The sequence below is a fragment of the Coloeus monedula genome (genome assembly GCF_965178545.1).
Source record: "Coloeus monedula genome assembly, chromosome: 2".
Lineage (NCBI taxonomy): Eukaryota > Metazoa > Chordata > Aves > Passeriformes > Corvidae > Coloeus > Coloeus monedula.
Window position 1 is genome coordinate 92,419,364 of NC_138782.1, and position 13,617 is coordinate 92,432,980.

Sequence of the window (13,617 nt, forward strand, 5' to 3'; positions counted from 1 at the left end):
ACTCCAAGCAAAAGCTTCATGATCTTATTTTGGTTTTCTTTCTGTAATCACTCATCTCCATGCAATAAAAACTGCTAGATATATTCAAGGGACAGAAAAGGCTAATTTATAAATTAAATAGTCCTGGAGGACTCTGTAATCTGTTGTCTTTGACTGTAATACACAAAAGTCTCAAGCATACGATTAAGGACCTTGCATTTTCAGATATATTCTTTGGAAAGTAAGGATTTAATGAAGGGTTTTGTTGAATGTATAAGAACATATAAGAGTTGTCTTTGCATATTTTCTTCATAAAGTTAAAATTCTCAGGCCTACATCTTTGGAATATCTACTTTTATAATAAACTGTTAAATGATTATCAGAAAAATATTTATGGTTAAAGCTTGTGAGTAGAACTTAGATGTTCTTGTTTAGTTCCTTGTTTTGCCTCAGATGTCCTATCTCAACTTTATTAGCATTAGTTTTGTCAACAGAGGGAGCGAACAAGAAAAGTATGACTTTAAGCTCTTTCTCTTCTGCACACAAATACAATGAAATGCACTAAATACATATAAAATATTTAGCAGGAATAAAAATAGGAAAAAACTGACTTTTGTTACAGTGTTGCAGTTCTGATCAGTTCATTTGACTTAATCCAGTTTTCCATTACTAATTAGATGTTGCCCTTGATTTGTTGTACATTTTCTGTTTTGTAATGAGGTTTCAATATTCAACTGTATTTGGTGTGGAAACAGAAATACTTTCCTCTGTTTGAATTCCTAGGCTGCCATGGAAAATACATGTGAACCTTAAGGAAAAAGTGTTCTGAAGTTATCCTCAGAATGAAGCAGATGTGAAAGAAAACTTCCACTGGTCAGGTGAAACGATGACTATGAAATCAGCATTTTGCATGATAGTGTGCTTTCTTCAACTTTGCATTGTCAATGGACAGGTAATATGTGAGAGGCAAATGACTACTGAATGGAGAACAGAACCAAAACCTACCGTAATAAAATGGACACCGAGGGAAAATATCTGTTCAGACTTTTACACTGAATGCTGGAATATGAATAAAAGTATTACTGGAAAAATCTCTGAAGAACATAACATCAGTATCCCTCAGATATGCCCTTTACAGCTTCAATTAGGTGATAGTCTCTTCATCTCCTCTGAGCCATCCTTTCAGTCCTATGGAATGAATTTGGTAAATGTCTCCAAGGAAGAATTTATTAACTGCCCTAAAGCTGGTTTTCTTCAAGAGCAGTTGATTTTTGTTTGCCAGATAAGAGGACTGCAGCAAGTGGACCCTAACTGGCTTGGTGTTGGAACTCATTACTTTGCAGAACTTCACAAGAGAGGTCCACTATTGTGCAACATGGGCCTTCGTCTGAACGTGACAGTGAAGCAGCAGTTTTGCCAACAGTCTCTGGATGCACCACTGTGCTCTGGGCATGGAAAATGTCTAAGCCATGTTTGGGAAAAAGCATATAATTGCCATTGTTTCTCACAGTATTCAGGAACATTCTGCCAGAAGTTTGATATATGCTCCACTAAACCTTGCCACAACAATGCCTCCTGCACTGAGAAATCAGAACTTTCTGGAGATTACTACAAATGCACATGTCCTCCAAAATTTTCAGGTATTTCTTTTCTCCTCTAGGAATAAGTGTTATCCTACACTGTATAAACGATCATACACTTTCCTTAATAGATTGTAAAACAATAAGAACAATACTAGCAAGGCTTTTGTCTAATATTATTGCCCACTGCTGCTACCACACCTGCAGAGTCTCTTTTACATGGAGTCACTTATGGGAGACCGTGCAGGCATTTGAAGATAGTTTGTACTTGCTGACATTCATAAGTGCATTGTAGAGAAAAACAGAGTAAGTTCTTATCATGCTTCTTTCCTACTTAAGCATGAGACATTAATAAGTACTTGTTGACTTACAGAAGTAACTGGTTTTTATCTTTTTTTTTCTGCAGTTCAGGTTCTTAGACCAAATAACATAAATAATTTGGAGTAAGCTTCCCCAAAAGTAGCCAGTTAACCAAACTGATGAAAAAGAGTAAATGCTTTCATTAAAATGAGCATTTCATTCAACCTGCCAAAACTCCCCTCCATTTTCAGTTTAAAGACCTTTCAAATTACATTAGTGAAATTTTAAAATCAAAATTTGGTCTAACTGAAAAGTCAAACCTTAAAGTAGAATGATATGCAAAACAAAATACTTAATATTTTCATCCAGATTTTTCTGTCCCCTAAAGTCTTTTTCAAAGGAAATTTGTTAAACAAACTGTTATCACCAAATTAAATATGTCACAAATGAAAAAAGAAAAATCAGGTAATCCTATTAGGAAATATTGCAGTACTTACCCAAAACCCATTGAAGAGACTGAATTTGGTTTCGGATTACAATACCAGAGAGTACAACATGACTGGGTAAATTCTTATCTAATCATTATCTTTATTTCATGGAAAAAAAAAAAAAAAAGTGAATTAAGGAAATTTTGGGGATGTTGTTCCTGCATTCAGACCACTAGAGGTTGGGTACGTTTTAGAAAGTACTAGAAACATTCATTCTCATCACAAAAAGAATTTTTGTAGCTCTTTTTGTACTTGTGGAGCAGAATTCTTGTAATGTTCCTCTGTTGGGCTGAACATCTATGGTCTCATTATAACAATGCTATGCTATGAAGCACAGCTGATGACTCAGGAATGAGTGAGGTTCATAGAACACACTTCATACAAATGAAGCTTATGTTGCATAAAGATTGCTGTAATTTATTTTTAATTGCTTTTCAAAGTGCATAATAATTTGGTTACTAATGCATTTCCCAATAGATTATGCAGGTATGAATAAGTCAATGTTATGAGAAAAATATTTTTGTAATTATTAAAAGTGCAATTAGACAGTAGAAAACATTGATGGTATGCAGTATGTTTTATATTTCCTTTATTGTTACTGGAGGCTGTGTAAAATTCTTTGAAAAGAATAATATCAAAAGTGTCTGGTACTAATTAAACTCAAATTAATGAAAAAATTTGCAAGCAATTTTGTTAAAAGCAATCATCATTCTTAATGTTATCAACAAGCAATGCTTAAAACATTTTGTTAGCCTATATAGGAGAGTTTTAGGTAATGCCGTCATTTTGTACTGAAAATACTGGTCCATAAATAAGCTGTATGTAAACAAGAAGAGTTAGGAGACTAAACAACCATATATTATGTGCATGGCTACAAAAGAGTGAGGGAGGAAAAGATGCCTTCCTTAATATAAAGTGTATTAGAAATTTGAAAACTTTTTGAAGTGTGAATAATGCCATAGTAATAATTCAAGAGGCAAGCATAATTATATGCTATTTAAACCTGTATGCTGTAATAGCATAAACAACTTATAACTGAAATTGTAATTTCCAGAAAGCTGCATATTAAAAATATTCTCACATTTCCACTCAACATGAGAACATCTTTTGTTCTCAATGCTGAAAGAAATTGTAAGTTAGATTCGTGTTAAAAGAAATAAATACCACAGTTCTAGTAGCATTTCTGCACTTTAAGCTATATGTGAATTTGTAACTATACATTAGGTGAGGTTGAGCACAGTAGCTCATATAAAAGCAGATTAATATCTTTCTGACTTGCCTTAGAATTTCAGTAAGTTTGGAGCAAACTAATGAACAATGTTAGCACAAATACCTATCTATCCATTTGCATATCTATATTGTAGCTATAAATTTGACATTTATAAAAAATTCACCAACACCTCGAAATATTTACTAAAATTCAATGTTCCTATTATTCCTTTGACATAGGTAAAAATTGTACAGAAATAGTTGGACAGTGCCAGCCATCTACATGTTTCAATGGTAACTGCATCAATGTTACTCCAAACACTTTTCTTTGTGAGTGTGACAAGGGCTTTACAGGTAGGAAATACCTTTTTTCCCTGTCTTACAATAACAAATTTATCTGTTGTAATAATGGTATGAATTTTTGCTTTATTAAACCAGTGATTTTAGATGATTATTGCACAGTTTGCCATATCCTTAGATTTTTTAAAAATAGGTTTTGTAAAATATAAAAATTAGACTTCCAAATTACTCATGTACTGATAGAACTCATGTACATTCTATAAATGATAGAAGCTTTTCACAATCAGATCCCATCCACAAGTACCTTTCTTCTATTGTCGGTATAACAGAGTAAGACTATTAATCACTGACTCACTGGTTCTCAAATACAGAATTCACAAGAATCAGAACTCTTCCTGGATGAATGATTTTGAATGGTCATGACATTTGTATTCATAATTTCAACATCCTCTTATAGATGTTTTAGAAATAAAGGTTGCAAATAATCTAAAGAGTCAATAATATCATGATTTAGGGGTGTGACTTGATTAAAAAGAAGTGAGTTAATTGGTTTATTTATGATATATGGGACAAATAAGATGTTTTCCTGAGAGAAGCTTGTATGAAAAAATGTATCTAAAACCATCCTATGTAAACACTTTCTTGGGGGATTAGGATAGGAGTAAAAAACTATTTATTCTTGTGCTTCACAGCAGAAGTTCACTGTATGGATGTGAGAAAAGCACTGATACTCACAAGAACATTCTTTAAGAAGGAGCTAAGTATAAAGCTAGCTCTTGAATATCCAAGGACAGTAAAACTTTTCCAAATGTCTCTTTCTTGGAAGCATCACTTATCCTTGTCAATTATAGAATACAAAGAAATCATTACATTGAGATGAAGAGTTAAAAGAAAAAAAAAGCATACTGGAGTTAGAGGGATCAAAGAGCCAATCTTTATTTTCATAGTGAAGGACTGAAGATCCTTGTTGATATTTTGAATGTCTGTATAGAACTATATTTTTAAAAAATGGGATAGACATGCTGAATTATAAATCCTAGTAAATCTGTTTTATATTCTCATTTTCTTCCCTTTCTTTCACTGTAGAAGCATCATGGTCAGCATAATTCTGAGAAAACTGAAAAAGCCCCTCTTTTTTAAAAGTAAAAAATTCCATTAGTAAAGTTTTCTGGAGCTGGTTCCTACCCCCTACCTCCTCCCCCCACCCCCCCCCTCCCCCCCAGTCCATATCTTTTTAGAACATTTACCGTTCACACAAATTGTGTAGGCACATCACTCTTGAAATTTTCTCTACAAAAATCTTTTTTATCCTTTCAATATTGACATAGTGAGGGAGAGGAGAAATGAGACAGCAGGAACACCCTTCCAGATGCAGTAAATCCAAACCCATAACGACATGAAAATAGTTTCATGTCAAACTACTGGAGGGCAAGATACATTGCAACCTACTCTCCAAGTAGATGGTAAGGATTGAGAAGGAGAAAAGGAGACTATGAGTGTAACTAGCTGCCTTTTTATTCTTCACTTAGCTAGAAGAAAAGGGAGAATCCTTTTTTGTTTCTAAGCATAAGTATCTTACAAGGAGAAGGATTTTAACTTTTTTTTTCTGCTTCTGTAGTACTGATTGACTAACATACAGTATAATTTTACAATTATTTTCTCACCAAATGTGGTGGTTTAAGTCTACATGTCTTCGCATGGTCCTGTGTAAAGATATTTTCTAGTACAAAGGCAATTTCAAGAATAGCTTCCTGAAAGAATACTACCCATGTGAAAACAAATGCTTTTCTAGGAAAACAGATAATTTCCTATTGTTGTTTCGTTGCAGCTCTGTTGTGTTCTCAGCCAAGGTGAGTTGTGTAATTATGAATCTTGTAAGTTGTATACTATTTTAATTGTGTGAAATTGGTAGAAAACTCAAAACATTCTTCTGTCTTGATGTTGAACTTGCACACAGAAAACAAAACATAAAAACAAGATTGTGCACATTATGTTTAGGATTTTTTAAACTTTGTCCTACCTTTTTTCTAAAATGAGGCAAGACTGGCAGTAACTAGTTCACATGATATGAATGAAAATATTAAGAATACTTGTTACTCTATATTGATGGGATGCAAATAAAATTATAATAAACTAAAAACGCTCAAAATCATTTATTCGAAATAAGTAAAGATTGCTGAGTCCAAGTTGTGTTTGCAAGGATAGAACGGATCTATTAGACAAGCAATGTAAATTCTCATGTCAATTATGTGGGGGATTTTTTATTAACTATTTAGTTCGTTCACTGAGCTCTCAAAACCTTCTTCACTCTTTTTTGAAAGAAGACTTTTAACATAACAGCAAACAGCTAGCTTTAGGTTTGCCAGTATTCTTATGATTGAATACTCCAATTCATACCTTGCACCCTTAGACTTATTAAGAAGCATTTTGAGAAAGGGAATACAGGTAAAACAAAGATGGGGTGGGTACAGAGAGGAAGGAGGGAAAAATAGGCTGGAAGTGTGCAAGCAGTTGCTGCTCAGTACTCGTCTCACTGAGACCTGCACTGAATCACTGTAGTCTATCCATTCTTTTTATTCAATCTTTTCTTAACTCTCTTTCCACATAATCTCACTCTCTCCCCATCTATGTGTTCTAAGGTCCCAGTGCCAGAACTGGAAAGAAAAAGGTGCCTGAATTTGGTGTCACTAATTTGAGTTAGACCATTGGTGATAATGGGCCTAATGTCTTTGGTGCCAGCAGTTGGAGTAAATTAGGGTCTCAGCATCAGCAAGCTGAAGAGAGACCACAGATTGTAGAAGTGTTTGTCTGAAGGGAGTCAGTTTAATGCCAGCAAAAGGCATCACACTCAGCGATGGCGGCTCCCATGCCTGGTGCCAATCAGAGCAGGTGAGAGTCCCAGCACCAGCAAGTGGAGAGCAGAGCAAGAGTGATAGAGCCACTCGGAAGATAAAATGTTTATATTTTCCTCTGAGCTGGTCTCTGAGTGTGTGTGCGTATGTGCATGCGCACGTGTGTATGTGCAGTTCATCAGCACACTTCAAGCTGCACTATCTGGCGGGTAGGAGGCACAGGATCTGGGCATCAATTTTAGATGAGCTGAGGTCCCACACTACTATTGAGGGGGTTCACAAAATGTCGGTCCTTGGGAAACAGAGGGTAAGGAGGCTGTGTATCTTTACTAGCAAACTTCAATCCTGATCAGTCAGAGAAGAGGACTAGGATTTGGCTGTTTGTACATATGAATTCTGGGTGGGTGATGTTAAAGGCAATGCCTTATCTGTGGGTTGTCTATGTAGACGGTTGCATTCGTGTCTCCTACAGGTGTGCATCTCTGGCATACATGTTCATTTTGGCTGCTAGCTGAGCCTGCAAACAGGAAAGCAGCAGCTGCATTCATTGGATGGATGGGACTCCCAGGTCTTTGGGTTCAGGAGACTGAGGGGAGATCTCATTGCAGTCTACAACTTCTTTATGAGAAGAGGAGGGGCAGGTATCTTTTCTCTCTTGTGACTGGTGACAGGTCTTGAGGAAGTGGCCTGAAGCTTCAGGTCAGGGGAGGTTTAGATTGGATATCAGGAAAAGGTCCTTCACCCAGAGGGTGGCTGAGCACTGGAACAGGCTCCCGCAGAGACATAGTCGCAGCACCAAGAGTTCAAGAAATGTTTGTACATTGCTTTCAGGTACATGGTGTGATTCTTGGGCTGTCCTTTGCAGGGCCAGGAGTTGAACTCAGCGATCCAAATGGGCCCAAGTCAGCATATTCTATGATTATATGGTTCTAAGAATATCATTTAGCTAGGAGAAAAGAAAATGCCATCTTTACAAAGAGTTTTCATACATGAAAAAGAAGGGGCTGTTACTTGATACCATTATTATTTACAAGGATGCAAAATTATAAAAAAAAAAGAAGACGATAAGATACCCAAAAGTAATCTAGACTCCATACCCTTTCTTCAGGGGGCTTATTCATATTTATCATCATATAGAGTGCCTGGTTCAAGCTGAAGTTCCAGCCAGCTCCAACCCACATACTACAGGTCATGGCTAAGCTCACAGCTGAGATGGGGGCACCTTGGGTGATATGTACTTAAGAAAAGGCAAAACGCTGCACAGGTATAGAGGAATAAAGCAAAAAATATGTGAGAAACAGCTCAGCGGATGTCAAGATGAGTAAAGGAAGGGGGAGGAGGTGCTGAAGGCACCAGAACAGATATTCCCTTGTGTTGCAGCGGGGATTACTGCAACAAGTATATTTCAAACCAGGAGTCCCGTGGAAACCGAAGTAGATATGGACAGATTCGTGGTAGATGTTTCAGAGATGTTTATTTCTCCAGCCGCATGGCCGGGGCTCAGCTCAGGAACTCCCCGGTCACGGGACCCCAGGGTCCTTGGCCACACCGGGGAACACAAACCAACCAATGGGAAACCAGGCTGAGCAGGGGCAGGGAAACCCCGTGTCTCCCCCCCAGGGCCCCTCTCCCAGGGCTCCATGGCAGGGGAGGGACACCCAGCAGGACTCCCTCCAGGGCAGTGGCTGGGCATATCCCACACCCTTGCAGCTTGTGGTGAAGAATGTGGTGGAGCAGGAATTTCCCTGCAGGGTGTGTAGCAGTCTGGAGTGGAGTGAATTGAGACCTAAGAAAGGGAGGAGAAAAGGTGTACTCAGAATGGCACTGAGTACAGGTGTATTAATATGTTTGATATACCAAGCAGAGAAAATGACAGATGAAAAATTCCCTAGATGTTTGTATTTCTTTTGAAGAAGATAAAATTAGCTACATGATTTTGAGTCTCCTTATCTAAAATGTTGTATCTGGTTTAAACACGCATTAAAAACGGATAATGAGACCAATGAATCAGAAAAGCTTCAGACCAAATCCTAAATAAAATTTTCTTTAATGACAATAGAACAATACTTAGGTAAGTAGTAATACATTGCAGGATACCAGAGTGATCAGCCTGTAGCCTTGTATATGCTTTAAAGACACTTCCAGACATGCTGTAAGTTATGGACAGCTTCATGAGCTTATTACACAATTTTATATCATTACTTGGCCAGTAGTGTGTATCACACTGCAGTCTGATTTTTTCTGTATTTTCAAAGCCTCTGCTTTGAACTGTCCAGAACCCCTCCCACAGTCTCATGATTATTCACTTTTACATACCTGTCTAGTCTGTAATAGCTTACAGTGAAAATCACCGGTGTTTAAAAACTTATCATTGTATATACATCACTTTCTCAAATGATTATTATTAGCATCTGAGTCACTATTGGAATTTTTGTTATGTTTTCAACTGTGGTTCTTTTCAGATTTAGCAAAATCATAAAATTAAGTCAGAAGAGACATTCATTTTGATCTTATTTGGTCTGCCCTAGAATTGTCTGTCTCTCCACTGACAACAGAGATATCACAGTAAGCAAGATAGTAACTTGTATGTTTCAGTTAAATGCCTAAAATATGATGGAGAAATTGTGTGTTTCATTTCATTAGTATATAAAAAGGGGATTAATCAAAAGGTGTGAACAAATGGGGAAATAGGGAATGAGAAAATGTTTGGATGTAAATTCTAGCTAATTGTTAATTTTAGCTTATTGTTTCAGCATCTGCTAGGTGCTTTATGAAAGGGCATATCATCAATAGTATTCATTAATGAAGTAGCCAGTTCTGTAAAAGATTCTTTTGGGAAAGGTAATGCTGCTTCTCTTACAACTTTAAAACAAGCCAGTGTAATAATCATTATTTAATAAAATATATATATATGAAATATGACAAGCAGTAGGAAGCAGAAGGAGCATTTCCATAGGGCCAGAAGTGAGCATGTATTTTCTTTTCTTAATAGACCTTTTCGGATACATTATCCAGACTCAGTTTCATGCAACTATAATCAGTGTAGAACTCAAAGCATTTAAAGCTAAGATTTAATAATAACTTTTTATATAACTTAAGATAGGATGACACCACAAAAGAGGACATAGTGGAGGAGTGGGGAAAATAGAAAAAACAGGAAAAAGAAACTTTTTTCTATAAAACTGAGTTGAATGTTTGTGATACTTCACCAGAAGATGGGCTCAGAAGGTGATATCGGCTAATAAACTGAATAGAAATGAGGATTTAGAGAAAGACATCTTAAGTTTATTAATTAGTATTCAAAGGGGAAAAAAACCCCTGGAAACAAAAGAAGAGATAAAAGAACAAAAAATAAGAGGAATGGAAGTAGTTGAAATAAAACCACAAACATTCTTTGCAAAAAGGCAAAAGTGAGTGTTCGCAATACTGGTTATGTTTGGGAATCTAGGGTAGTCAATGAGGCTGATGAATGAAAGGTTGCTGAAATATGGCATTCTTTGTTAACCATAAGTCACAGCAAATACCAAGAACAAAAGAACTCTCTCTACCTCATCACAATGCTGGGCCTGAAATGGGAGACATGCCAAAGGCTCCATTAAGTCCATAAAATATATCACTTATATCACTATTCATTTTTATGGAAGTGATTGGATAGTGAGGTGATGGATGAATAGACAGATAGGTGGATAATACAACAAACAGAGATTGCTCATGGTTTGACTGTCATTATTCATATTTAGCAATCACAGTTGTATTGGTGAAGAAAAAGCATACATTGCAATATATTGGTTTAATATTTATGAAAAAATAGAGATGTTATATTTCTTTTTGGTTCTGCCTGTGCTTCCATTTCACTTACAGAATTATAAATTACACTTACTAGGAGGAAAAAAATAAAACCCACAAGGTGATGTGAAAGTTTAGAGAGCATACTGAAGTCTCACAAACTGACAAAGCAAATATTAAAAATAATAGTCTTTCTAGAAAAAATACACAGTTCTGCAGGAAATAATGAAAGTGACATAGCCAATAAAGTTACTGACAGTTTGAACAGCAGAGTGTTTAAAATTCTCACCATTAAGCAAGTAAAAAATTTCTAAAAGAAAAAAAATGGGAATCAAATCCCCAGTTTATAAGCAAAAATAAAAGTTTACTGTTACTATTTCACAGTGGGTTGATAATAATAGCTTATGAAATTCATACAAGAAGGAAAAAACCAAAAAGAATAAGATGGAATACTGCAAAATTGAAAAAAATAGAAAATATCACCCTTACATTAATTCTTTCTGCAACTTAGTCATTGTTGACTCTATGTCAGGAGCAGTCTATTACCTGACATAGAGACGCCTGGACACGTGTATTTGTTCTTAAAAAAGCATCCAGCTGTGTTGCTTTTCTTAGTAGTCAAAATTATATTCTGTCACTTTATATCAGCAAAATAATTCATAAAGACTCATACAGAAAGCACTGAGATGCTTATTCTGATGACTGCAAGTTTCTCAACTTCTGCACATTACATAAAACTGGTTTTGAAAAAATGAATAGAACATACTTGCATTCAAAATTATGAATGATGAGTTTTAATGTCCCAAAACAGAACATGAATTCATCTCTTTGTCATCCATGTATATTTTATCAGTTATATTGTCAGCCTAGCTAAATCCTAACACAGATTTTTAAGTTATTCAGTGGCAACGCATAGATCTAACTGACTTTTCAGCATCTTCTAGTTCTTCAGTACAGTGAAGATGGATGAGGACCTTAATTTCCTCGATGTTTATGTTAAGGTTTAATCTCTTGTTGTTTTGATCAAAAGAATTGATGATATATGGCATATATCCTAATATGTACGTAATGATTGGCTAAGAACAGTCTGTAGCACAAGAATTATATAAATCTTGATTTAGCACAAAATCTCTTTCTTACATATGCTGACAAATACAGATTCCTTTCTGCCAACTAAGTACAACTTACAGGTTGTACTATCAGAAAAGTTACCTCATTGTAGCTTTTTATCGCTGGAAGACATAAACAGTCTGCTTTAAACAAGGACCTGTGTCTCACCCATTATGAAATAAAAAAATATATTTGAAACCTTGCCTGTATTATGAATTTTTCCTGAAGCCTTCAGGCAATCTGATAGCTGATAGTACTGAGTGGTTTGTATTGATTCATAGTATTATTTTAAAATTTCCTTTGTTGTAGAAATCATACCAGCTTTGATTATTGTCATGGTTTAACCCCAGTAGGCAGGAAAGCCCCACCCAGCCATGCTCACTCCCCACCAGTGAGATGGGGGAGAGAATCAAAAGGGTAAAGGTGAGAAAACTCATGGGTTGAGATGAAAAAAAGTTTAATAGGTAAAGGTAAAGCTGTTCACACAAGAACAGCAAACTAAGGAATTCATTCACCACTTCCCATGGGCAGGTAGGTGTTCAGCCATCACCAGGAGAGCAGGGCTTCATCACATGTAATTGTTACTTGGGAAGACAAACAACATCAATCCAGATGTCCTTCTTTTCTTCCTTCTTTTCCCGATTTTTCGTTGCTGAGCATGACACCATATGGTGTGGAATATCACTTTGGTCAGTTGTGGTCAGCTATCCTGGCCATGTTCCCTTCCACTTCCTTTTGCACCCCCAGCCTGCATATTGGTAGAGTGGGGGAAGGAGCAGAAAAGGCCTTGATGCTGTGTGTAAGCAGTGATCAGCAAAACTAAAACATGACTGATTTTTCAGAACAGCTTCCATCATAAATCCAAAACACAGCATCATACTAACTACTGTGAATAAAATTGACTTGATCCCAGACAAAACCAGTAAAATCAGAAACCGAACAGATTATCCAGAAGGTTATTAGGATCAGCACTGTCAAGCATAATTCTCCTAATAATATTTTTATCACTGGGAGAATCAGTATGGTCATTATCATTCGTGAGTAGTCATTTTTCTATTTGAAGAGGTGAACATTATCTTTCAAGTGAAAAAAATGTTCTTTATATGAACTTTGTTAAAAGCACAGTCTTTCTGAGTCAGTAATGTCTCCTATATTTCTGTATTTTGGTGGGAATGCTGCAAGTTTCTGTTGAATGACTCTATTGCAGCTGTTAAGTAGTTTTAAGCATATCACAGAGGTGGTACTGCTACTAGCTGCTTCTTGATGGGTAGCTTAAGTTTCATTTAGCGTTTTGTCAGGAATGATAGATGAATGATTTAATGGTACTGAATTGTTCGCCTTGCACCAGGAATTCAGGATTTCTTTTCCATCAGTTGACAGAATTTGATCATCTCCATTGAAATGCTGTGCAATAGCACCATCATAGGGACATATATAATTTGAAGCCACTGCAAAGATGTTTGATGTGATACCATTTTGCATTTTGTTGACATTTATACTTTCCTTCATTATCACTTTAAAACTTTCATTTACAGCGAGCAGCTTGTTTATTTGCCAGTTTTTACATTTTACTCTAGCTTTGTTCTACATTTATACTTAAGCAGTGTTCTGGTGAAATTATTTTTAAAAGAACCCAAATGCATCTCACATTTGCCTTTGACAAAGCAAAGAACTTCCTCTGAGGTAGTGTATGCTGCCTGCATCTATGCTATGCTGGCTGAAAAAAATCAAAGAATGTAATATTAAATTAATGTCAGTGTTATCTACTTCATCCCTCTTCTCCACTGCTGGATACCTAGAACATTGCCGACAAGAAAAAATATTTCCTTTTATTAGGCTGCAACAAGATAACCACTACATGATTTCTAGTCATTGTCCCTCAGCTTTTTTTTGTACACTTCCTAGCATGAAACTATTTACCAGTAGGTGCTAATCTGTTAGGACACCAAAAATAAAGGCACTCAGGCTCTGCAAAGCCTTATGCTAAATGCTAAACTAAAATTGTATCTATAA